The following is a 25925-nucleotide window of genomic DNA, read 5'->3' on the forward strand; positions in this document are numbered from 1 at the left end:
CGGATCTCACCAGTGCTGCCCTGCAAGTGCACCAGGATGCTGCAGCCATGGCATTACTGCGGTCTCCGGGATGTCTGTAAGGGACACAGCCCTCCCTACCTGAATTAAACAGCTTTTTCCATTCCTCTGACACCTGATGAAGATCTGCCCTGAGGATGGTTTCACTGAGCACCAAGGACCACCAGTGAAGACCTGTAGATATCCTCTCCTTACCAGGTCTGAAATGGGTGTTTTGAGTGCAGGAGCCTGGTTAACAGAGGCAATACCAGAAAAGCTCGTAAATGCAGTACATGATGCACTCTCAGCCTTTCCCAGTCAAGGAAAGAAATTACTGCCGTTTCCCAGAGCAGGCGTTAGGCTTTGTAGGCCTGCCAAAACCGTCACAGCGTACCACTAACCCGGCAAGAAACACATTAGTAGAAGCGCTCAGTCATGCAAGTGAGACAGGTATGCCTGCGTGAGCAGTTGCTGTCTTGCCAGGGGCTCAAAGTAAATATCAGCGTCTGGGGGCAGATAATTCATACAGGAGCCGTAGAGAAGCATACCATAAATAATGCTGCCTATCAGATACGTGTATAGGAGGAGAAAGAAAGAGAGAGATAAAGGGCAGTGGCTTGGCCAGCTCTGCCTCTCGCCCCAGTGAGGCCGGCGCACCAAGCCAGTGGTCTGCTGGAACTGGGCTGCTGTGGCGGGTCAGAGCCTCCGGGTCCATCGAGTCAGGGCGAACAGCAGACATCACGGGGTGTTGTGGTAAGAGTCATCAGTCCAAGCAGTAAGGTACATGGGAATTCATTTGTCAGTCTCCTAACCCTCGCACCTGAGCAAAGTCCTGCCTCAAAATCACCAAATGCGTAGTGCAACTCTACAGTGATTTCTGGTCTCCTCTGCCGCTGCATGGCCACAGGAAGAAATGCAGGTCTGAGGAGTAAGTGTCTTTTGTGCTCTTTCCCTGTGATAGTCACCAGGAAAAATAAATAAAAGGAAGCAGGTTGTAACAGTGACAGCAAAATGATGTGCAGGCACAGCTTAAAATGAATTATAAAAATTTCTAAACACACACAAAATGAATTATAAAAATTTCTAAACACACATGTGCTCAAGTACATGTGCAAGTCCTCCCATTATAATCTTTTTGTACCATGATATGGTCTTGCTTAGGGAAATCAGACTTTTAATAACCTAAATCTCTTTCTTAAGGAGTAGTAACTTTTGCTCCCGATCACTAGTGAAACCTTTATTTCATTTATTGTTATGTCTGGACAGATGGCAGCCATTCCTAAATATGTCTTTACAGTACTAAAAATAATATTTTATAAATAACATTAGCTGAAGATATTGCTCGGTAAAGCAGTATACGTATTGTTGCATTGTAATTCCCCAGAAAAGAGATGCCAACAGCTGCATAGTGTTTCTCCTTGTGTTAACCTAGACATTGCAAGGGGGCAGTCAGCCACAAAAGATGCTTCCCTGCAATTATTGTACTTATCTGGGAGATAATCTGAAAAGATCCATCTGACAGGCAGGATGTCATCTTTCTATTCCTAAGCAACCCCTGATACCTCTTTTCAGGAGGACTGATGAGCTTCTTGAAGAGCAGATAGCTGAATTTGAAGAAGCCTTTTTTTAACTGTAGATTTCTTTTCTTTCCTTTTTTTTTTCCCCCACTACTGAACACAACTAATGATGGCCCTATAATGACAAAATTTGGGACTGAGAAGAGCTTACTAAGAAAACGACCAGCAAAAGCTGAGCTGCACGCTGCAGTCAATAAGGCAATGTCGATAACAATAGCACAAATGACCTTCCAATGTAGCTGAAAATGATGCCAATGAAAATGAAATACACCACTCTATATAGAAAATTTGGGTTGGAGATAAAAGGTGAGAGAAAAATGGGAGTAAGACTGTGTTGTCTTTACATTGTGCCTTCCTGTTCTTATTCTTCCATTTGGTTTTATTTTCTCCTTTTCTTCCAGCTCTTAATTGGCAAAAAAGCAACAGCATATGTGTTGTGGTTCAACATGTAAGTTATCCCACTGAATTCAAAGGGACTCTTGTGGCACCTGCTGTAGTTGCTTGCTAAGAAAAGGCCATTAGTGCTGTGTTTTAACTGGTTCCCTGTTTTGCTTACTTGTCTCTAGGGTCATAGGTTTCTGCCATTGACTGCTCTTCCAACAGTTCTCACTTAACTAGGTAAGTGTATTTTAAATTAACAGTGTATCTCTAGTGGTGTCTTGAGACAATTACTTACACAGTGGTATTCCACAGAGTGAGAAACGTACCAACTGTTGTCTGTCTCACATTGGCTGCCCTTTACTTTCACTAGATGCCTCCTTGAAACTTTTTGTAATGTCATGAAGAAAGCAGAGGTTTCTTATGGGCACAGGGGTTGCTTTTTTCTTTTTTCCTATCCAGAGGGGAATCATGAGCAAGGAAAGGGTCTTCGCTTTCTTTCCCATGAGTAGTGCCCACACTCGTGTCTTCAGTTGATGCAGATAAGTAAGGACTCGGTCAAAATTTTCTATAAACAGGTCCAGATCTTAGATCAAGTTCTCTCACCAATGAATAGAGAGGATAGCACAAGATTCTTCCTTTTCCTGCTTGCCCACTACCCTCTCTGTCTGGATACTACTAGGTCAATACCAAACCAAGAAGCTCAGTTTAACCTCTTGAGCTCAATGGCCACTCAGCAGACATCATACTACAAATAAGAATATTAATTCCCACTCTCCCAGCCTGAAGCACATACTGAGGATACATTCTACCTCGAACGTACTAGTGCTCAGTCAAATTCATTGTCTCACGTTTATTAGTATCAATAGAGAAGTTTTTGGATATCCATATAAATGTTGCATAGAAACAATTTCAGTGAACAAGGCCATAGCTGGAACGAAAAAGTGCCCACACAGGATGTATTCACAGATACCTTCCTAGTTGCAATGAGTACCTGAAGTGAGTATGGCTTGAGTTTTACTGCCCTTTCTTTTCGGTGTGAATGATTGTAGCAAAAGCACTGGTCAGTACAGGGGTGAATATCAGCATGGTGGGCAAAAGCAGCTACTGAAATTATGGTCAGTTTGTGGACAGTTTGAAAGTATATAACAGAGATAAATTCATCAAGTCAATTAGGCAAAGAAATAATTAACACATCATAGAATGGTGCAAGGGGAAATTCCTGGCAGGGAGAAGTCTGTAAGGAACCAGAGGGTTTCGCTGCACAGGGTTGTCCCCTGTAGCTATTTGCCTTTATGGAACCACAAGTTTCTCAACAAGGGTCCCCCACAGAGGAAAAAAAGTCTTCTTTTGTAACAGACCTCAAAATAATTCAAGCTGTCTGCCAGTAATTAAATCCATTACATTAGCAACAGGTGGTGAAGCTAATTTTTTCACATCTGTTATCATTTTCATGAGTCAGTATGTATTCATTGCAAGAGCTGTGTAAACCACAGAGCAGAGAGAGCTGGGTTGGTGGCTGTCATCCAGACAGCCGCTGTGCTCACTCCTGTAGTTATCTGAAGAGCAGAGCAGAGGGGATGTGAAATATTTGGTAGGCAGGAAGGGGTTTGGGCAGGATCCCAAAGGGTAGGAAGGCAGGGAGAGTGAAAAGATTTAAAAGAGAGTGAAGAGATTTCATAGGTTCTTATTAGACTAAAAGAGGAAGGGAACAATAAGAAAGAAAAAGGAAACCTGGGTTGTGTTTAGAGCATTACCTTGATATCTGTTTCAATTCCCTGCTATACCAAAGACTTTCTGTGTGGCCTCAAGCATGTTTCTTGGTCACTCTGGTTTAGTAAATTTAAAAATTAAAATCCCTGGGAAATTTCATAGTCACTGAGGACAATAGGCATAGAACAGCTTACATGTATGTTAGCGAATTTGTCTCAGTCCCCAAAACACAATGCATTTATGCAAACTGGCTGCTAGGGACGGTGTACCGTGGTGAAGAGGGCTGTATAAGTTGCAAAATGAATTCTAGATATTGAAGAGCTTGCTAAGACAGAAAGCTTCTTTTAATGCAAACAACATGCGGAATGGCCACAGTTCTGGGCTGATCTGTCCTACAGCTGGTTGTACATATCGCTCCTATATAAGAGTAGAAAGGCATCCTGCTGCCGAGATGTGCTGTGTCCTTACATAAACTTTGGAGAGCAGCTGCAGTTCATTTTGCTGTACTTCAGGATGCTGGACTTCCCAAGAATGTTTTCCATGTCTTTTCCACTTTCCTCCAGACCCCACTTCTTTGACTCAGAGAAGAAAAGTTCTGTAATTTCACAGAGCTGTCTTTTCCTTTTCTGAATACTGAGAATAAGTATGTATGGAGAGGTAAGAGAAGTTCGCAATCAATTTACTTCCATCAGTACTGACACAAGGTTTCAATTTAGGTTTAGGACATGCTGCCTTTATACCTCTCCTCAAAGACTGGTTTGTTCTCCAGCAACTCCATGCATGGCAATATTGAGGGTACTTATTATTGCATTGAGCTACTGTTTTGTGGTCAGTAAATTACTGTTCACTTAAAGAATCTTTAAAAAAACAGTCTAGAACAAAAAGTATATAACATTGAGTTGTTTTCGGAGGAATTTCTTTAATTGTATCTTGTTCCATGAAAATGAATAGATTACTGTAATTCTTTTCAAAGAATCAGCATTTAACTCTACCAAACTTTGAACTAACAAAATTTTGCAGGTTGTTTAATGTTAATGACTGTCATTGTGCTGAGGTTACTTGGCTGAGATCTATTGTGAGGGGCAGGGTTTACCCAGCAGGTCTTGGCTTTGCTGGAAGCTGTCCCAGGGGCAGAGCCACACATCACTCAATTCCTACCTGCATCCTGGTGGAGTTGTGTCACTAGAGACTCCCACATGGTCAAAAGACCATTAGGGGCCACATCTTTTTCTCAATGAATAGAATTAAACAGGCACAGGAAATTAATAATCCTTAAACTATGTAAACCTCATAACAACTATTGTGGAGTTCTGGATGGAGATAGAAATGGGTGCAGACCCAGTCAGTCCTGCCCTTCTTCTCCATCTCACATCCTTGATTTTGCCTGACCTTGGAGCTGGGTTTGCAGGATAGTGTTATACTTGTGGACGGCTGCGGAGGCACTGTGACCGTCTCCTCTTCTGAACTTAAGAGGCCCCGCTGTGCATAAAAATCTCTGTCTTCTCTTCTTCTGCCCAGCCTCTTCGGCTACACCAACAACCCAGTCAGGCCCCACCACCCGTGCAGCCAGCCTCACAACTCAGCCATTCTTGCCCAGAGGCATTCGAGATCTGTCCGAGGTCCCCATGGACACCAGAGCATCCCCCCAGCTCCTGGTGTGAGTGCCATCTCCAGCAGTGGCTCACACTGACTTATCTGCCAAGGCAGCAGCAGGGCCCCCAAGCAGCCTCGTCCTGTTATTCCAAGCAGAAAATAAGCAGGAGAAAGGTGGGACTCCTTGATGCCCAGTTCCCTCTTTCCCCAAAACTGAATAACTAGCCCTTAATTTGTGGGACAGTATTTGCCCACAGAAGGCCAAAGTCATTAACTTCAGAGTTTCCTGTGATGCAATTGACTGATACAGGGAGTCTCCAACTTTGCAAGGCAATGAACCAAAGCAGATTCAACGGTCTTTGGGGAAGGGTAATTTATTTGTGAGGTTTAGCAGTGTTATTTGATTATTTGTCTTCAAGGGTCATACGGTGGAGGCAGTCTTCCTGGGAAATCATTACATGTTGTTCAGTGATTCACTGACTGCTGGCCAGAGCGCTGTTTGTAACTGATTTATCTGAATCCTTTTCAAATCCTTCCCTCTATTAACATTTCAGCAGTTCCTTTCCTTTGTAAACTCGTGGTAGTTATGTATTACTCGGGATGATTGTATGAAAATGGTTTCAAACACAATGATTACATATTGAGCAGATGAGCTGTCTCGGGTTTATGTCACAGCCCATCTGCCTGTTTTAAATAGGCTTCCTGCATCGTGCCATTTCCTCTTTATCGGGTAGGCAGTAAAAAAGACTGCTCGCATGTAGCATCTTCATTCCGTTTGACCTTTCCAGAGTGTTATTTCACATGTATACGTTGAAGTTTGCATTTCCTTCTGCAAATATCATTTGAATCTCATTCTATTTTGGCAGCAGGTGCCATTGCAACAAAAGCTATTCCTTCTTTATCCCACTATGTTTAGTGTGGAGGCTGAAGTACGACATGTCAGCCAGAGATACTGCAATCTGAGGTAAGCTCAGGGCACACATTTCAAGGCTGGATCCCACAAAGATCTGAACTGTAGTGAAAATGGGAAATGTATAGGTCTTGGCCCTATGTTCAGCACTGAAGAACATATATACTTGAATTTGCACTGGGATCAGGCTAAAAGCAAAAATTGGGTTTGATCTAGACAGCCTTTATCAGCTTCCCATCCATTGTGAGTACTTAAAATGAAAATATTTTCCCTACAGGTTTTATATTATAATCCCTCTTATTTACACTAGTCTGGATGAATACTTTGCATTATGATGAACCAGCCACAAGGTGTCAATATAGTGTAGCAGATTCTTAGTAAGGTTTTGCTACTACAGCATCATTTGACGGTTAATAGAATTAAAACCTGCCTTCTGGTGGGTTATTTGAATAGCTAATTGCAAAAATTCAGGTCAGCTTACATATTTTGTACCTGATTGATTTAATCAATAAAGTCTTCTCATGCTATGATTGGGGGGAGGGGGAGAAAAATTAGTATAAATGACTGAAGTAAAAAATGTGACAAGCCACAAGCTACAGGCTACAAATACGGTAGCACTGTGTTTTAGAAGGAAAGGCTGACAAAGTGAGATGTTAGACTGGTGGGGGTGAATTAATTGTTGTCAAAATATGAGAACTGACCATAAGCAAGAGACACAGCATGAGAATTAATTAACTCTTCACAGTAAGGAGCCAAAATATCTAGATGAACTGGCGCCTGTGCTCATTTGTAAGAGGTGTAATGACTGGTGAGACAAGATAAAGATGGAAAAGCAATACTAAAGAGTTCCATTTTGTCTCTTTTGAGACACAGATCTTTGTGTGTCATTAAATATAAAAACAAATGCCTCAAAAGGGTCAGAGCTAAAGCTGAGGTCTGAATTATAAAGGACATGGAAGCAATTTGGTTTTGTACCCCAACAGGGGGTTAGGATCTAGGGAAGAAGGGCCTGTTAGAAATGAGAATGAAAGGCTGTTAGGAAAATGACTCCTAGAACTGTGAATAATATCTCTTTGAAGTATGCATTAATGGGTTTTGGCTGAGAATTTTCAAAGGGGCTAAGGACTTAGCTGCCATTGAATGTCAGTGGCTTTTGGACACTTCACTGCTATAGTCTGCTTTGAAAATCCCAGCTTAGAATATTAATTTTAATGTATCTTTTCCACTGCAGTAGGAGGGAGCAGATCCCTGACAAAGAGATGAACAGAGAAGCTACAAAAGAAAGTAAGTTTCTTTATATTACAGTCTTTCTTTATAAATTATTGTACTTTACCTAATCTACTCAGTCAAGTACAAAAGTATACATGAGGTGGCTGAGCAGAGGATATTACATTACATGACATCCTTCACTTGTGTTAACGACTCTCTGTATTGTGCTTTGCACAAAGTGGAGGGCACTGGCTAGCGGATAATACCGTAAAAATATATATCATTGGCTACATTTCTTAGAAGGATAAAGAGAAGATGGAGCCTGTTTATGCACAGAGCTGGTTTTCTCAGGTTCTAAACCAGCTGTGACACCATGCCGTCCTTTGAGAGATATTTTATTGGGCAACAGATCAGTGTTGGAGGTCAAAAGCGCAACAGCAATAGATGCATCATGTTCCCTGGAGCTCCCTGGGGGCAGGTTGGGACAATAGTTAGAAAAACTGCAAAGTCTGTGGGAATAAAACTCTTGCTGTTCTTGTGCTTCTCTCTTTTGCATTTCTTTTTCATATCGTATATCTTAATCAGAGGAAAGACCCATGCATGATACTTGTGTGACAGTGAATAAAATGCTACAGGACAGCTTTAAGCTCTTCAGAACGAAAATATGTTGAAAAGGTGGTTTTGCATATCCACGGTGGCAACTAAAAGTGATGGAAAAGCCAGTGGAGAATCACCACTGCTAGTCTCATGTCAGATCTCACTGTCAGAGACTAGATCTTCAAATGGAGATGAGAGAATATCCTTGCTCCCCTTTAGTGATCTAGAGATACTGTGGGTTTTAAAGGCAGTTTTTATTTTATCTCTCCTCAAAGGAAAACAAGTCTGAGCATTTTCTTTCTTGGAATAAACTGGGCAAAAACTAAAACAGATTACCAGCAATGTGGTGGTATTAAGTTTATCATACAGCATTTGGGTGTTGGTTTTTTAATTGCTGTTATGCTCAAGACAAGATAAATAGGTGTGCTGTTAAGAGGATTTAAGTAAAGAAGTGAGGTTGACTGGCAGCTCATTTTAGGAATGGGAGAATGAATGTTGAAAAAAACCCACGTACCAGAGCTGGGGTGTAAAAGAGTCCCAGTGAATACATGTTTTCCAACTAAAGTTTGTCACTTCCAGATTTTCACCATTACTACTGGCATAAATATCAAAAGGGTTTTTTTAATTAAAAAATCTCAGGCCCACAGTAACCCATAGTAATTAGTTACTATGACTGAAGTGCTTGTTCCTAGACAAGAGCCCAAATCGAAGGCTTAGATCTGTGAAAATCCAAAATTATTGTCTGTACTGAACCAATAAATTCCTCTCCTGACAGATGCATAGGTTTCACTGTGTGTATCCTAGTCAACCTGTCACCAACCCCATCTGTTCTATCTGCCTCTGAAAAATGAACACCACCTCGCAGCAGAGAAAGCACTGAGCACATAGCACTGCTTGTTTGGGTTTTAATTAGTTTTATCCAGCCTGGACTAAGGCAGCCATTTTGTGAGATGATGAAGCTGAACTTCCTTCTTTTACACTAAGAGTGTAACATGCCCAAGACACAGAAACTGTAAGTGTTACCTGAGCATCAATAAAAGATTTACAACACAGCAGGAATAAACGAGAACAGTTCCTGACATTAAAAAAAAAACCCTAAGAATCTAGTGGTGTATCTTAATTACCTGTTGTATGCAACCTGGTCTGCTTCCTGTCATCTTGAGGCATAGATAAAATTTGCTCCTGTTTGTCTACAAAAATGATTTATCCTGCAGGATGTTCATCAGTCTCCTCCTGATCTTCCAGGGCTGCTCAGTATGTTCTTAATGTTACTACTTGAGCGTTAGTAGTTTTATTACTATTATGCCTGGGACCTATTTCCTGGACAATGATTTTATTTTCTTGGCTGTGAACAGAAAGTGGGAGTTCCTGCCATGTTGCATTTACAGTCTCAGAGATAACACATGGGTCCATGCAGCTCGGGGATCACACGGAAATCATGAGCTAATATTTGATCAGCATGGACAGCAACAGCCCTAGTGCAATCTGCAAGCTTAACTGCCATCGAACCTCTGGTAGGGAAAGCGGAGCTTTAGGGAAGGATTAGAAGGAAGATGTTATTATGGCTTTGTCGCTTCATTGAGCCACACTGGCCACGTGGAAGCAAAGCGCAAGGATACTTGTGAGAAAATCTAACAGCTAAGTAATCAGAAAGCACACTGGATCTACCATCCATGAGGTGTGTTAGGGCTTTGCTGGCTCAGGACCCAGATCCGTTGCATCTTGAAAGAACAGACTTTCTGTTGAAACAGTAGGTTATAAAGTGGAGAATTTCCCAACTTGCGTGTCCTCTGCTACTACAGATACTAGCGTTGTGCCCTTTAGTACTCAACAGGAGTCAGCAATGAGGAAATGATTTAACTTCCACTGTAACTAGCCACTCCAGACTTCGAGTCATCCTAAGCTTCCCCCAGCTTGGAGGGTTTGTCCTAAGAACATGCTGTCTCAAAGCAAGGCACCCACTTTAAATTCAGTAGGCTGCTTTCTTCACAGATTTTGATGTTTTGGAAGTTCAGCCAACCACAGATTAGATGTGGGTGGTACTATTCACTGTGTGAATCATAGAAGGATGTTTAGAAGCATATTGTCTTCTGCTTAATGATGTTACCCAAATTGTAACCTTAAGATCTGAGGCTTTCTTGCAGCAAAGCCACTTGTATGACTTTGTGTTTGTCAGCATCTGTAGACAAAGTTCATGAGAAAGGGGCTGCTTATGATTTCTTTCTGTTCATACTCTTTCACAGACATTTTCTAAAATGCCTGACTTATAGCATTGTTTATAGTTTCAGTGTGGAGTAGTCCTTCGAGAGACCTGTGAATAATTCCTGTTGCTAGTATCGTAAAGATAACTAAATATACAATTCATTCCCTAGTTAGGGGAATGTGTATTTGCTGTTGGTTGGATCTCAGCACAGCCTTTGATACCACTGCGTATATTATAGCATAATTCCTCTCAAATCGGCAAGAGGACTGTGAAGGTAACTCAAAAACTTTTTTAATTTGGCTATATTACAAATAGTTAGTTCACTTACTTTCTTCCTCTTAGCCTGAGGTTCCTCCAAGGTGTCTTCTCAGTGCCTACAGTTAGGACTGGTTATTCCTTAATCTCCTTGCTTAAAAATGCCATTTTTCTTGTTTTTATTTCTTCTCCCTGTAAAAAAGTCTTTGCTTTAAGAAGCCTGAATGTCCAGTGCCTTGCTGCTAGTGCAGTCATTGCTAGCTGTGCAGCATAGATCTGAAGCATTATCATTTGGCCAGTCTTGCAGCTCCTGCCAGTCACACAACACTGAATCACGTAGGGATATAAACCAGTCCAGCAAGCAGAGATATAGGCCAAGATACTGCTACAAAAGGTAGGAGAGCTCTAACCGGTGCTGCCTCTGCCACTATGTACACTGAGAAGCACAGGGATAGGAAGCATTTTTACTGTTATCTGCAATTACATGTATACTATATAGCATATACGCAGTATATTGAGGGTATCTCATTTTGAAACTCTTGCTACAGTTTGGAACAGCTGGTGAAACTTAGGGAGAATAGCCCTTTGCAAGTGCTTTTGAAACACTGCATTTCCTTTGGAACACGCTGGTTGTACTGCAATAACATAGCACTGTGACCTGAGTGCATACCACCTTGACTTCATGACCATAAGAGAAATGATCAAAACTTGTTGCTCCTGAAGGCATCATTTAGAACACTGCCAGACTTGGTGTCATTGACCATGAGTCACAAATCTGATAATGCAATTTAAGATATTGAATCATATCCTCAACTTGTGATTCATTATGGGATTTAAATGCCACAAGTGTCCTGGACTCTATTCCAATATATATGAGTGCAGATACCCTTCCAAAATAAGCAAGTGACTAAGAGCCATAAATTCAGTTCACCTCAACCACTAATAGTGCCCAGAAAGACTATGCTTTAGCTTTTCTGGCAAGGACAAGGTAATAAACATTCCAGTACATACTGCTCCCCCCCCCCCAGATCTCCTGCCTGTTTCACTCTGAGGATGCCAAAATGAAATTTTCAGCATCTCCAGGGGGGTTAATTCTATTTCAGGCAAAGACAGGTAAAGCGACCTTATGGCTGTCATTAACCAATGTGGTAAGACTCCATTTCTTGAGGCACAACCTGCAGATAATTGTGTTTTTAGCAAAGCATATGGGAGAATGCTAGTGATCTGCCCCACATCCCCACATCTGCTCCGAAGGGAACGTGCAGCACCTGAAGAAAAGAAGACTTCTCCAGAGCAGATCTGACAGAGCACACTGCGTACGTACTGGTCGAAGTACTGCCTTCATCTCCTGGGAGTAAAATACTATTTGCTGGAAATCAACCATTGCCTGTTAAATGCAATGTCTCTTTCAGAGCAATATTTCTAAGTTTTCTTTATTGGTGCACACCAACACACTCTGTCTCCCACCAGAAAAACTCTTTCATGGTTTGGAGTTGGTAGAACCATCATTTTAAATGGATTATGTCTTACTAAAGTTCAACAACTTTTGGGCCTCTGTTCAACAACAGATAAACTAAAAATCTTGGCTTGTTGAGTCTGCCACTGTCACTGAATACCATCTGCTGGATAAACTGTATTTGTATCTACTCTGTGCAGTTCCTGTGAGTTGTGTTGTTTTTATTTAAACTTGTTTATTTTCAATAGACTCTCAGAGCACTGTATGCCCTCAGGACATAGATTCCCACATTGCTGTTTCCTCTTTTAACAGTTCCAGTAATGACTCCCAATTACTCAACCTTGTATACAGACACAGAGTACAAGCACTCTGCTAATTCCAGCAGTCATTTTGACAAAGGACTGTGCTGGTTTTGGCTGGGATAGAGTTAATTTTCTTTCTAGTAGCTGGTATAGAGTTATGTCTTGAATTCAGCATGAGAAAAATTTTGGTAACGCTCATGTTTTCATTTGTTGCTAAGTAGTATCAAGGATTTTTGAGTTTCTCATGCCCAGCCAGCAAGAAGGCTGGAGAGGCCCAAGAAGCTGGGAGGGGACACAGCCAGGACAGCTGACCCAAACTGGCCAAAGGGGTATTCCATACCATGTGACGTCACAGCCAGTATATAAACTGGGGGGAGTTGGCCTGGGGGGATCGCTGCTCAGGAACTAACTGGGCATCGGTCAGCAAGTGGTGAGCAATTGCATTGCGCATCACTTGTTTTGTATATTCCAATGCTTTTATTAGTATTGTCATATTATTATTATCATCATCATCATCATCATCATCATCATCATCATTATCATTATCATTATTCTTTTCTTCCTTTCTGTTCTATTAAACTGTTCTGATCTCAACCCACAAGTTTTACCTTTTCCCTTGCGATTCTCTCCCCCATCCCACTGGGTGGGGGAGAAGTGAGTGAGCAGCTGTGTGGTGCTTAGTTGCTGGCTGGGGTTAAACCACGACAAGGACCCATTTATCAAACAGCAAACAAGCGGAAGGGCCAAATGCTAAAGGTGGACACTCTCATTGGAAATAAGGTCACCTGTACATACCAATAAGTCACAAAGAATGTTCAAAACCCAAGAAGAAGACATTACTTGAGATCAGAAACTCACACTTCTTGACACCTAATACTCCAAATATGACAGTTGCAGAGTTGTTTCAAGTGCCCTCAGCATTGTTGCATTATAACAATGTGGGGGTTTTTTTAGAATTGGGAATTGATCTTGACCATATTCTAATACTGACATATAAATATAGAGATTTGTTAGAAATCTGAGCAAAATTGTGTGGGAGCTTGATTGTGAAGTAAAGAAATATTCTTGCTAAAAGATTTTTTTATTTATTCTACGACTACTATTTGTAATCTGTTCTGTGCATCTGCTTACACCATTGTGTTATATTAATTTGTTATTAATACCGATATGCAGTAGTTGATATAAAGAGCCAAATCCACTGGGTGTGAATGTGATTAAAGACTTAACCTTGAAGCTGCAGTTACTCCTTCTCTTACAAATGAATCTAAGGTTTAATTTTATTGGCTTTACAATATTTACTCTGAATTTACAAGTGGATATGAATGGAGAGTCAAACACAGCAAATATTAAGCACAGCTTAAACAAATAAAACTAAATAAACCTAACAGACATCTCCAAAGCACAGTGTGAAGATTAATAGGGAGAATTGCTTGAATCAAAGCAGAATTTCATTTCGGCCCAACTGGTACGGTTCATGTTATCAAACTACATACAAATTCTGATCATTTTAAAACAGGAAGTAAAGCTACAAGGAGGGTTTACAGTACGTATTAACAAGGAGAAAACAAATTCATAGGTGTCAGCTTCAAAGCGGCTTAGAAAGAAAAACTTGAATACATTTGCTTTTGAACTACTGCAGACAGAACAGTCTGTCAGTCCCTGACTGAAATGCCCTGGTTGCAGTGTGTATCATCGCAGCAGGTGCTGGGCTCATATCAGATATGATATTTTGTGAAAAACTGCAGGATAATGGAATTGCCAAAAGACCTCTGTAACAAGAGGTTTCAGCGTGAGAGGGATGACTAATCGCCATGTCATGTGCAGGACCTAAATGGAAAGGATCACAGTACATTCTCAAAAGTTAGCATCAGTACCAAGAGGAATTTGGGGAATACAGCAAGTATTGATAATGAGCTCGCATCAGCTGAGCGTAGCTTCAGAAAGCATGCCAATGTCAAGCAAAAATGTCATTCAACGAGCAGAGCTTGACTGGTATAAAATAGGTGAGCCTGTGCAGGGTACCAAAATTCACAGGAAAACTCTCTGAAAAGGAAAGGGAGACAAAGGCATTTCTGTTTCTGAATATTCTGAAAACACACCAGGAAGACAGTAACATCACACCTGATTTAATAAGAAACGGAGACGTGCACCAAGGGTCCTGGCAGAGCAGCCCTTCCCTGGAGCCAGGTGCAGTACTGCCAGATTTGGGAGCCAGGTTGGAAATTTTCCCCATGGTTCAGCATGTCCAACAGTAGCACATCAAAGAGATTTGGTAATTAACATAATCATTTCTTCTCACAGTACTAGCAATAACTGTTTAGTTGCCTTTCCAGGAGTGTTACCTGCAATTAGCTCACTGAAATGTTGACCTATAAATAACTGTCAGAAGGAACTTTCTGATGAAAAGTCTCAAGTGCTGAATGGCAGGTGAACAGAGGCTGGTTTAGACTGTCCTTACACAGTGCTGACAGATGATATATTTCAGAAGAAAAAAAAAAAAACAACTACACAGTGAAATATGGAGACTCCAAAAGGCTTGAGCTAAAGTTACACCCATTTCTCAAGTTAGTTGTATGAGGTTATGCAGGTCTTAAAATACAGAGCTCATGTTCAGGATAAAGACTGTGTAAAATTAAATTCAACAAGTGAGAGAGCAAGTGAGCTGGAAGTGCAGCATGCTTGTGGCCCATGTCCCACTGCTCTCCCCTTCCTCCATGAAGTACATGGTCCAGGTCTAACGCAACGCCGCTGATTCCTTTCCGTTAATGGCAGCTGGCATGCAGTAAGGTCCTGCACACCGTGGGGTTCCTTTCCCACCTCCTCTTAATTAATTGTCTTTTCCACTTGAGAAAATTAACATTATTTTTCTGAGAAAAGAGTCAGGGGAAAATGTCTTGCATTATATTGCGTATTTTCTCAAATTTCATCCAAAGTTTATATCAGCATACCAAGGTAGTTGTTTTTCCTTGCGATTCTCATTTTCAGTGAGTGTAAGGGGATTTCAGTCAACTTCCATTTGATGTAGACATTCTTCTGTACCTTCCCAAAAGCATTAGGAATACAGCACAAACCCCCAAATCACTATTTTCAATATTTACAATGTGTTCTGGTGTAAAGTATGTATGTGAAAGCCTCAGCTAAACTTTGCTGTCTGGCATATGCCCAATTTTAAACAGAGGATTAAGCTCAGGCTATCAAGATGGAGTTAAGCAAATGCTAGCTATTGGGTCAGGTGCTGCCAAGGCACAGACTGTGCAGTGATACAAAATGTGCAAAAAGAAAAAAACTGAACTGCAGAATTTCATGCACGAGTCTGAGCCATGCTGTTACGGTTTTTGAAGTTAGAAGCTAGCCAGGAGGGATATCACTTGTCTCTTGTACTTCTAAACATTTCACTTTGCTTACTTTTAGATTAGATACTTCATTTCAAAGGATACATGGATTAAATCACAAATTAGATTTTTTTTTGCAACTCTAACTTGACAGAGCAATTCTCAGTTTTAGCATTGACAACCTCTTCTGCCTAACAAAATAATTCACTGCAAATGATTTAATATGACCTGAAAGAACATTGTAAGACAGTAAAAATGGCTTTAAAAAATAGCATAGCATTCTGTCTCCCAAAAGATTACAACAGGATGTGTTTGACAGCCTTGGTTTCTAAAATCATTCTGGTAACAGTTATACGTACAAGAATTGTCAAACTTAGTGTTACTAGAGGTCAATTTTCACATTCTCACTTAATACAAGTGTAAAATATAGGTGACAAATTTCATTGTAGCCCGACAGTTTTAGATGTGCAGTAGATACAATATCAAAAGTATGCCTTAAGCTAGAAGTGGCATTTTTAACATCTCTCAGCTGAATACACATCTTTCACAATGTTTTGATCTTTTTGTAGCAGGACATGAAAAATGTACACCAGAAAGCTGCCTCACACTCTAACAAGCTGTTTCCTATGAGCCAAACATTTTAAATGCTGCATTCTTTGTTATTTTGAATCAGTGCAGTGATAGGAACAAGCCTTGAAAGAGTTCTGGCAGATTCTAGGACAAAGAAAGTTTCAAGAAACTATCAAAATTCATGGTTTTCTATGTTAGTACGTCTAGTGTCTCCCTTTTTTCTCTCTTGCATTATATTCTACCCCGTTAAATGTTCACACGGTTCCAAGTTGCTATTCTGATCCGAGCAGTTGGCAAGGATGGGTTCAACCCTACCTGCATTCATCTTCATGATGGTGGCCTAGTTACCTAGAGAATCATGAAATCTGCTAAATTCTCAGATAGAAGTGATCTGAATAGTTGGCCTAACATAGTCCTTGCATGCCATATCTCCCTAAGCTCCTCAAGAACTGTGAAAATACTAACGGTCAATAGATATCTTCCCTTTGAGCATCTTTCAAGACAATGCTATTGCGTGAGGTTAAGGGAAACTGCATAGCTGATGGTGGTCAGTTACAGGTAAGATTCAGGAACTTCATATATATAAGATGCACACACGTATATACACACACGTATATTTTAAAGATTCCAGAATTCTTGACACAATGAATTACCTGCTATATTCTGAGTGATTATGACTTGGACAATAATACCTTTTCAGCAGAAGTTTAATATGGGAGCGAAGAATATATTTCCAGGGACAGATAAAGAAAGAGGTTTGATATTTCACCTCATGGCTAGATGGAAATGATGCTCGTGCCCAAATTCCAAGATCTTTTAAAAGTTCTAAAGCATCAGAAATGTAAAATCAGTTGTACAGCAGCATGGTACTCTGTTATATCCCACATATTATATTATTGCTAGCAAACTGTGAAGAATCTATGATTTTTCTTTTTTTGTGGTGTTTTTGCATCTTTTTTCCCCTATGAATATATTCCAAAAATGTCGTGGAAAGTTTTGATTCTAGTAAAATAAAATTAAATACCTGAATTTGTACTGAGAAGTACAAATTACATCAGAAGCAGTTGCAGTTGGGCTAGATGATCATTGTAGGTCCCTTCCAACTGAAAGAGTCTAACAAATTATTTTACTGACTGCTCAGTCAAGCCTTTCCAGTCAATAAGCATTTGTGATGGCTCATGGCAATCCTGAGAAAGGAGATCTCTTTGTACCCGTGATCATTAGGGGGGCTGAAGACACAGACTTAGCAGGCATTTTTCTTACCTGCCCTGCCTGTGTGGATGTTGGACTTGAGTCAATTAAAATTCAGTTGCTTTGGAGACAGAGAGACTGAAACGCTGTTATTCACAGAGAGACAGAAAGGACCACGGAGCTATACTTCACATGCCCTGGGCAGTCGCACCCACTTTCCATCTGGCTAATGGAAATTAGGAAAGGACAAGGGAAGTTGTTTCTGTCTTGAAATAAAAGGTGAATACAGTGAGTGTCTTCCGAAGAGGTATGTGACTCAGTGAAGGCTTCAGTCTGGCAGTGACAGGGGGTTACTGCAGCCTCAGTGGAGCCGGTTATATCAGGAAGTTTAGGAACTGTGTCTGACCAGCAAAGGAAGACCTGGAGGCAGGCACACCTGCAAGTGTTTGTGCTGTGAGGCACCAGTTATAAATAAAATAAGTCGTCTAGATTATTGCTGAAAACATCTCCCAGAATGAATTGTTTTAGCCTAGAATCTGGGAATGATTGGGTTTTTTTTAATTACCTTTTTTTAACTGCAGTCTGAAGTTGCCCATTAAAACTTTCCAGCTATGCTATTAATTACAGTATGTCGCAGCAATATTTCCACTGTGTTACATAGATTTTTCAGAGGGGAAGAGAAACCAGATGATCCAACAGAGCAATGCAGTCATCTCCCCAGCAAGCATCACTGCCTCAAGGTTGGCCGTCTTGACAGAATATTAGTGACCATCATTCAAGAGTAAAGCAGTGGTTAAGCAAAATCTTTTAGTTATGAATCTTACAGGAGCAAGGCAAACTTTTCAAGCTAATGTTTGTAACTAGCATCGTTACAGATGAGGAAGAAGAAGCAATCTGATCATACTAGCATTTCCTCAGCATGCATTTGCCAAATGAATCATTTTTCTTTGCATGTCTTTGAAAAAGACTGCCGTTACCACATCCCTTTTTCACATTCGAAAAAAGCAAATCATAGAAACTTTTCTTTTGCAGCAGTTAAATGGGCTATTAATACTTAGAGGACCATTTTTATATTTTTCTGGAAAATTATTTATATTAATTATCAGGTTTTCTCAAAAGAAAAGTGGTTCCTTGGCCATTCCCTGGGAAATTATCTCATTAAGGTGCAACACCAAGCAGTCTTTTTGCCGGCAAACCTTCTCCCACATTAGCCACTGAAGCAGCTAAAAACTGTACTCCTTCCCAGCAGCCCACCTTATTCATTACTATCAGCTGAAGAAAGCTATGTGCACTAGACTAAAATGTTCATTGCATTTTTCAGTGTGAGCATTTTTTTTCTGCGCAGTTGCCAACCCGTCTGCTCTCCTGAGCATTATGGGACTCTGACAATTTCTAATGATGACAAAGTAATTCAGTACTGTCTGTGTTTATTCCTCCAGGAACATGCTGCTTTAGCAGAAGCACATTTGCAATGTGCATGACCTTTGCTTTCCTTAATAATCCTTTTTGACAAAATGAAGAGACAGGGTAGCATTTTTAATGGGAGCTGTATTAACTGCTGCATCTTCCTGATTCAGGAACTGGTAAAAAAACTCTCAGATTTATTTAATCCAGTCTAAAATGCATTCTTTACATAAAGCTACCAAGCAAATCAGAGAAGCCCAAGAGGCCTAATTCATTCAAGAGCTGATGGCTAAAGGTGGAGCTGTTTTCAGTTGGAATTGTGGGTCTAAGCTGCTCTCAAAGGAAACACAATCACTAGTACAAAACTGATACTTCTAGAAATATCATCTCAGATCCATAGGACCACCATGCCTACAACAGGAGGGGAAGAAAAGTTTCCTTAACATTACGTTTGTCTTTCTGAACTTCTGGGGCTGAGCAGTTCATTACTGATGTAATGTAGAGTAGCCCCAGGACAGTTCTGCCTCTCCATGGTCCCCCAGACATTATGAGCAGCCAAGAACAACTGAAGAACTGAGTATCAACCAGCATTAACCACACAATAAAGTTGAATAAAGATGTAGGCTAAAAAAATCTCATACTACTGAGTAGTGCATGCTAGCAAATGATGACTTTTAATAACGGCCACCTGCCATTAAGATACGGTCTGGTTTGACTGTTTTTTACATGTCCACCTTTGCCGCAGTAGGACAAGAATACAGCTGCTGCCATGAGTGTTTAGGGCAGCTTCTCTAATCTGCATGGAGGTTCAGCCCCATTCCCTGAAGGTTTCTGTCAGCATTCGAAGAAGCTCCCCTTATAGCTTTCTATTGAAAAACTGAAATGCTGAAAAAATATATCATTTTTTCTTATTTCTGCATTTTCAAATTTGGTGATCATCTCTTTCCACTCTTCCTAATGGAGCACCGGCTGAAATGACTCTCATCTGTTTACTCATCCCAGCAGCAGCATCATTCATTCTTTGAGCATGAATGTAGCCTCCTGCACTAAAGCAATACAATTGTTTTTCTATGCATCACAGAAGAGATTCGTATTTATTCAGATTCTTATTTATTTTGGCAAATGACCGGCAGAATTAAACTGAGAGGATCAAATACAGATGTAGAACCTGCAAAGCACTCCTTAATTGAGAAGACCCTCCATCTGTGTTTAAAACAATGGGCTTTAAATGATTTAAGGAATTGTTTCTAACGGTGCTATTGATAAAAAGATACAAACTGAAAAATTAGACCTGAGCACATTTCTGACTTTTAGGGAAGCCTTGACTGAAGACCCAAGATGTTGTAGCGTGTCAGACCCTGTTTCCTCAAAACAATCTGAGAAGACTTCAGTATAAAAGCACTTTCAAGTTTGGAGACTTACGTATTGAGTTCTGAGCTGAACTTTCTTGTGTGGACTTATCACTGATTACCATCCTGGTAGTAGGTTTTGGAACAAAAGAGGAAAAAAATCCCTGCACAACCCCTGAAAAATCAAATGCTTTTGTGTTCAAAAGGAACTGCAGTTTTTTAGAAACTAATGCTGTTTAAAGCAGCATGGGCTAATGGTGAAAATAATGTCTACAGTCTGGTTACACAAGCAAGCTATTTTAATTGTTGCTATTGGAAGACAAGTATCAGCATACTACATCTTAAATCATCTGGAAAAATGTATTCCTTGGCTTTTTTTCCACGGAATGAAATGTTGTTTAAAACAGAGAAAACAGTTCTACTTCCTTCTATGTTTTTACTGTGTCTTCAGGGCATTACTATTTATTTTGCAAGGTCAGGATAACTGTACGTTATTCATTTAACTGAATTTTTGAAATATGGCCTAGCAACTATCAATTAAAGTGACCGATTGACTGAAGTGCATAGTACTTCTGTCTATTGTAGACTACAGTCAGTGATATTTCAGAACTATTTGCTTTTACATCAGTTCTCTACTTGTCTATTTTGCTTAATTATAGCTTGGACTTTGAACAAATTCTAAAATCCAAAAAAACGGTCCAGACTAAAAAGTAACAACTGAGTAAGAATGATTATAAAAATAAATAACGAAAACAACTAAAAGCTAAAATGTCACATTGTGGTTTTCTCTAGTTGCCAAATAGTACTGATGAAGTGGATTCCTCAGTGAAAACATCTCCAGGTTTTTGATACCTGAGCATAGTATTAATGGCTGCACATTGAAAAATGGATCTCGGGGGGGGGGGGGGGGGTCAGATTGTATGTATACTGGAGAACTACGGAGCCAATTTTTAGTGGAAGAAGACTGGGAAGGTCATGTAATCTTCATTTCATATTTTTTACACATTTTGTCTTGCTGTGATTACCATCACAGATATATTCAGATTGCCATCCTGATGTATTTGTTCATCCAAACCTGCATCCCAGTTACTATGTTCAGTTTCGGTATCTCAGAATTATGACTAATAGAGGACAAGGAGCCAGTCAGGAGACAGTGACTTTGTGGGGCATTTCTGGGAAAGCAGTCTCAGCATAATTTTACAGTGCACTTTTGGCAGATATGGTCACTACCTACCCTGCGACAAGTTCCCCTTTCACATCTTCTGATGTGGATAGTTTGAACCATTCTTTTAAGACCTATTTGCATGTCTCTTTCCCATCCCCACTGCCAACAGCATCCCCATTTTTTATAGTGTCTGACAGGTTCATAAAATTATGTTGCGTATGTATATGAACATAGATGTGTGTATATTAAGTGTATAGGGATGTATCATGGCCATGTGTCAACAAAGCCATGCTCTGTTTTGACTGGGATAACAGCAGCCCACCTCTGCCCTAGAGCCAACAGCAGGTTCATTACACTGAGTCTGGACTCCTCTGAGAAACACAGCCCATATTACAACCACAAACTACTGTATTGCTGCAGATTGCTAAGCCTTAGGGGCCATATGTCCTACTCATGCCTATAAAACTGGATTATGTATGACACCCAAACCGGCTGCTTGAGTTAGCATTGCCCTGATCAACAGATGCAATAGGCCTGTTCTACAGTTACAGTCTCCTTCTATACATCTGTACAGACACTGTATTGTGAGGCTTATACTTTTTGAAAAGATGAAACAGAGTACATTTGAACTAAAACTTCTGTCATAAAATGAGCTTAGGTTACTAGCTACAACAGACTCTATCCAGTATCTGGCAACTCCTTTTCTGCCACTGCGGTGGGGGGCCAGCAAGGGCAAATGAGGTAGATGAAATGAGAAGCTGTATAGATGTAGACCCATTAGCCTCTCAGATAACAGCCTTGCATCAGTCCTGCCTTCTTCTGAGAAATTCAGCCCAGCAAGGATGTTTGAAAAGTATATCCAGTGTAAAGCAAATTTTAGAGTTTTTGTGGTTTAACCTCTGTTAGCCAGTCTAATAACTAACTGTGTTATCATATATGCTGAACACTTAATTAAAAGCAGTTTCAGATTATTTACTCCAGTGGTTCGGACCATGAAGGAGGTGATGTGTCAGCACTCCAGCAGCGATACTTTGAGCCGCTTGGAAGCTGTGGGCCCCATCCTCCAATTCCACAAAGCAGACTGAGCAGAGAGGTGTGAGAGGAAAATCCCCAAATCTGGCTTATGTAGTTCATGCGTAAAAGATTGCAAAACATCTAGAACAGGTAAAAGAACAGAATAGATGGCAGGAGAGCAGGAAACATCCAGGAACAGCCAGATGCTGCAAATTCCATATTTTAGGGTGAATAATAAAATACACAGAAAAAGAGGCAGACTGACAAGAGTAGAGAGATGGAAGGGAGCCAGTACAAAGTACAGAGCAATAAAAACCATACCAAAATGAAGACTAAGTTTTTCTAAAAGATGCACTGCGTCTGTTCGACAGCAGAGCTACTCAAATGCCGTAAGATACGGAAAGTATCTACATGTAGCTGTTGGTAGTAATCCCTGCATCGTAATGCCAAAACAGATTTTTCAAGTCTGCATCAGTTTTGTACTGAGGCTCATAGCATCTGCCCAGTGTGCGGCTAAATAAGCAGTCATATGTTATTTTAAAATAATTGTACTCTCTTGGGTAGTCTCTGCCCTGTATTACCATATGAATGTAAAACAGCTGACATTGTGATCTATTGGAGGAGGGTTTCTTAGACATTTCTAATGATGCATTTATTATGTATTTAGTTATCTTTACTATTTGAAAAGACTTTCACTGTTGTGTTGGATTTCTAGACAGCCAAATAAAGAAGTAGCGAAATAACTTTCAAAAAAATAGTCCAGAATATCCTGCAGACTTTAAAGTACTGCAACCTATCAAACATTTCATAAATGGTAACAGCAGACTGTGTTAGGGAGTCAGTACATTTGTAACACTTTACCTTACTGCAAGATTTAAATTGAGAGTTACTACAAAAAACCACTGCTGGACTGTTGATTGTGCAGTATTTTGATGGATTTAGATGAGATTTAGATTTAGAGAGATCAAACAGGGAAGAAATGCCCATGTAGTTTAAGCTGTGATTGCTGAGCAGAACGACATTCCAGCAACAAAGCTATAAGAGGAAAAACGAAGGTTGCATTTTTTTCCCCTCACTGGAAACACCAGTAGCGTGGGACTGGAACAGGCAAAAAAACTAAACAGTCAGTTCAATATTCACACACAGAACCAGAAAAAAAAATACTCTTTTCATGACATGGAGCAAAATTTCATGACAAACATACTTGTATCATCTTGAACTTGTTTGAAGTCGTAAGATTCATGTTATGAAGAAGAAAGAGAGCCATAAAAGCAGTTATCACTAAGACAGCCAGTAGTGGGATTATGAACAAGACCCTCTGCCCAGAGGCAGGGAATCATTTGTGCCATTGTCCCTCCATGCTCCTTGTGGCCTTCAGTCAAGCGTGGCCAGGCTGGCCAGAGTACCTGCCTGAAATGGTGGTGAGAACAAAAGCCAACTCAGACTGAGGAATTTTGCAGGTTATAGTGTAGCGTCAGCAGTCTAAGCACATCACAACTGTTGTTGCTTGGTGGCCGGGGAACAATAAATCACTATCCAGCTCCACATTTGTTCCTCAACACTATACAAGGCCATTGCTAGCCTGGATAAACAGATCCATCAACAGTTTCCATGAGGCACATCCTCTGCTCCAGCTGAGGCAAACACGTATGCCTGAGCTGGAGTTCTATCAGCAGCAGACGTGGTTGCACAGCAATGCAGAGGAGGCTGAAGAACAATAAAATGCTCTTTATTTCACCCCTGTGCCAGTGCCCCAGACTCTGATCTGCAGTAGTCATCCTTTGCAGCAAGACTCACAAAAGAGCGGAAGTTTTTGACCCATGTAAACTCACAGTCCCATTTAGAGGATTTTTCCTCTGATTGCACCCAGATAAAATGTCTGAGATGCAAACTACCACCACAATGGTGAAACCTCCATAACTCAGCAAGTGATATCTTAACAGTGAACAGAAAAGCAAAGAAATAAAGTATATAACTACACAGTTTCCTTACGCAAACAGCTGGGTAAAGGAGCAACTTACCAATCTGCAATGGAAGCTGGGTTTTCCCTTAGCTAATTGGAAAGAGGCTTGCTGGTACATATGCCATGCCATGGACAAGCTATATGCAGGCACCCAAGCTATTAAAGGAAATTCTCATACAGAGAAATCAACAGCTTCAAGCTGTTGGGACTAGTCACATTTTGAGTACATGCTGCTTGACAATGTGAACAATGCAACAGCAACTTATTGTCACGGGAAATCCTGACTCCACATCTCTTTCATTAAATAACTTATTTTGTCATTATTTCTAGCTAGCAAAAATAAGTGAGCATCAAGTTAAGTGACTTCTGAGCCAAAAATTTGCACTTAAGTATATTTTTTTTGCAAAGGCTGGAAACCTCCAGTGAAATACAACTATTTGTCTGTCCAGCATCTTCTGAAGAAGACCACTTTCCTGCATATGCCAAACTGGCTAACACAGTGAGGATCTGATGAACCCTAAAAGAACAGAATGTCTTGTTCATTTACATACAGTAAACACATGTTTCATCCAAACACAATTGTGAAATAGTTTTGAAATCCTTCTTTCATTGCAGTTTGGAGACTGTTGGCTAACAAGAGTCCCAGAAGATTGTATTGTCTCTTGTTTACATGGGAGGATCAAATTACAAAAAATGTTTTGGAAAGATCATTTGTCTTTTGTTTCCTGAGCACTTTATTTCCGTTGAACTACTATTTCTAAGATTAAGCGTCAGGCACCTTCAGGATTCATCCAGTATAAACTTACGCTTTAAAGTAAGACATGCATAAAGTCTGGCACACATAAGGACAGTCTGTCTTTATCACCACAGTCTAGATAAAATTTAAAAGCTGGAAACACAGCTGTCTAGCAGTCATAATTCTGTCTGCATTTATCTGGCACCAGCTTCCCTTGCTCTTTCTTTTGATTCATTCTGTATTTTCTTCTCCAAATATTTTCTTAGATTGAGTACCTATAGTACTAATGCCTGACATGCTGAGTAATTCTAATTCCAGCTACTTATGGGAGTAGGTGTTGAGGCTGTGCAAGAGGTTTCACAGAATCAAGTCCAAAAGACAAAACTGGTACCAATTGTAAAATCATCATAGCAAGTGCAAACCAAGCTTCTATGAAAGTCTGTCTTGGAGAAAAATCTCTCTCAGGGAGCAAGTCTCAAGGTTTTCCAAAGATGGATGCTGCAGAGCAGTCCAGGTGTTAAGGCATGCCCAAAGGAAAAAAAACCAAAAACAAAAACAAAACAAACAAAACAACAACAAATCAGAGCTGAGTAGATCAGGTATTAAGCTTTTACTTCAAAACCAGAGTTTAATTTTGAAATAGCTATAAATGTAACAAGCTTGGTGGTCTCTCCTCGGTCCCTGGTGGTTAAGGGAATCCACACCATAAAACCACTGCACAGCATCTGACACAATTGGCAGTCGTGGCATAAGAGAGGCCCCAGCCTGAGCCACGGTGGCTGTAGTGCACCTTCACTGCCACAAAATAGCAAAGAAAACTGCATGCGCTAATCAGAGTTGGTTGGTGGAAAACCATCTCCATTCACAAGAAGAAATTCTACAACTGATCCAACGTCAGTTCAAGCAGTTCTCACAATCTTTAAGGTTACCTTTTCTCATGGAACTGCTTTGGTGAGAGCCAGTGTGATAACCCATGGACACTGATAAATGCAGCAAGTGAACTGGCCACAC

At 40.4% G+C, this 25925-nt stretch overlaps 1 long non-coding RNA gene across 2 annotated transcripts in view; it reads left to right on the forward strand.

Moving 5' to 3' along the window:
- The first annotated feature begins 5997 nt into the window (after positions 1–5997).
- The window catches only part of LOC138686848 (uncharacterized), a 50653-nt gene continuing 30725 nt past the window's right edge, over positions 5998–25925 (forward strand). For both annotated transcript variants that reach the window (XR_011326168.1, XR_011326167.1), the window contains exons 1-2: positions 5998–6222; positions 7400–7452. This is a non-coding gene — a long non-coding RNA (uncharacterized lncRNA). The remainder of the gene's footprint in view (positions 6223–7399; positions 7453–25925) is intronic.

The sequence above is a fragment of the Haliaeetus albicilla genome, chromosome 9 (genome assembly GCF_947461875.1).
Source record: "Haliaeetus albicilla chromosome 9, bHalAlb1.1, whole genome shotgun sequence".
Lineage (NCBI taxonomy): Eukaryota > Metazoa > Chordata > Aves > Accipitriformes > Accipitridae > Haliaeetus > Haliaeetus albicilla.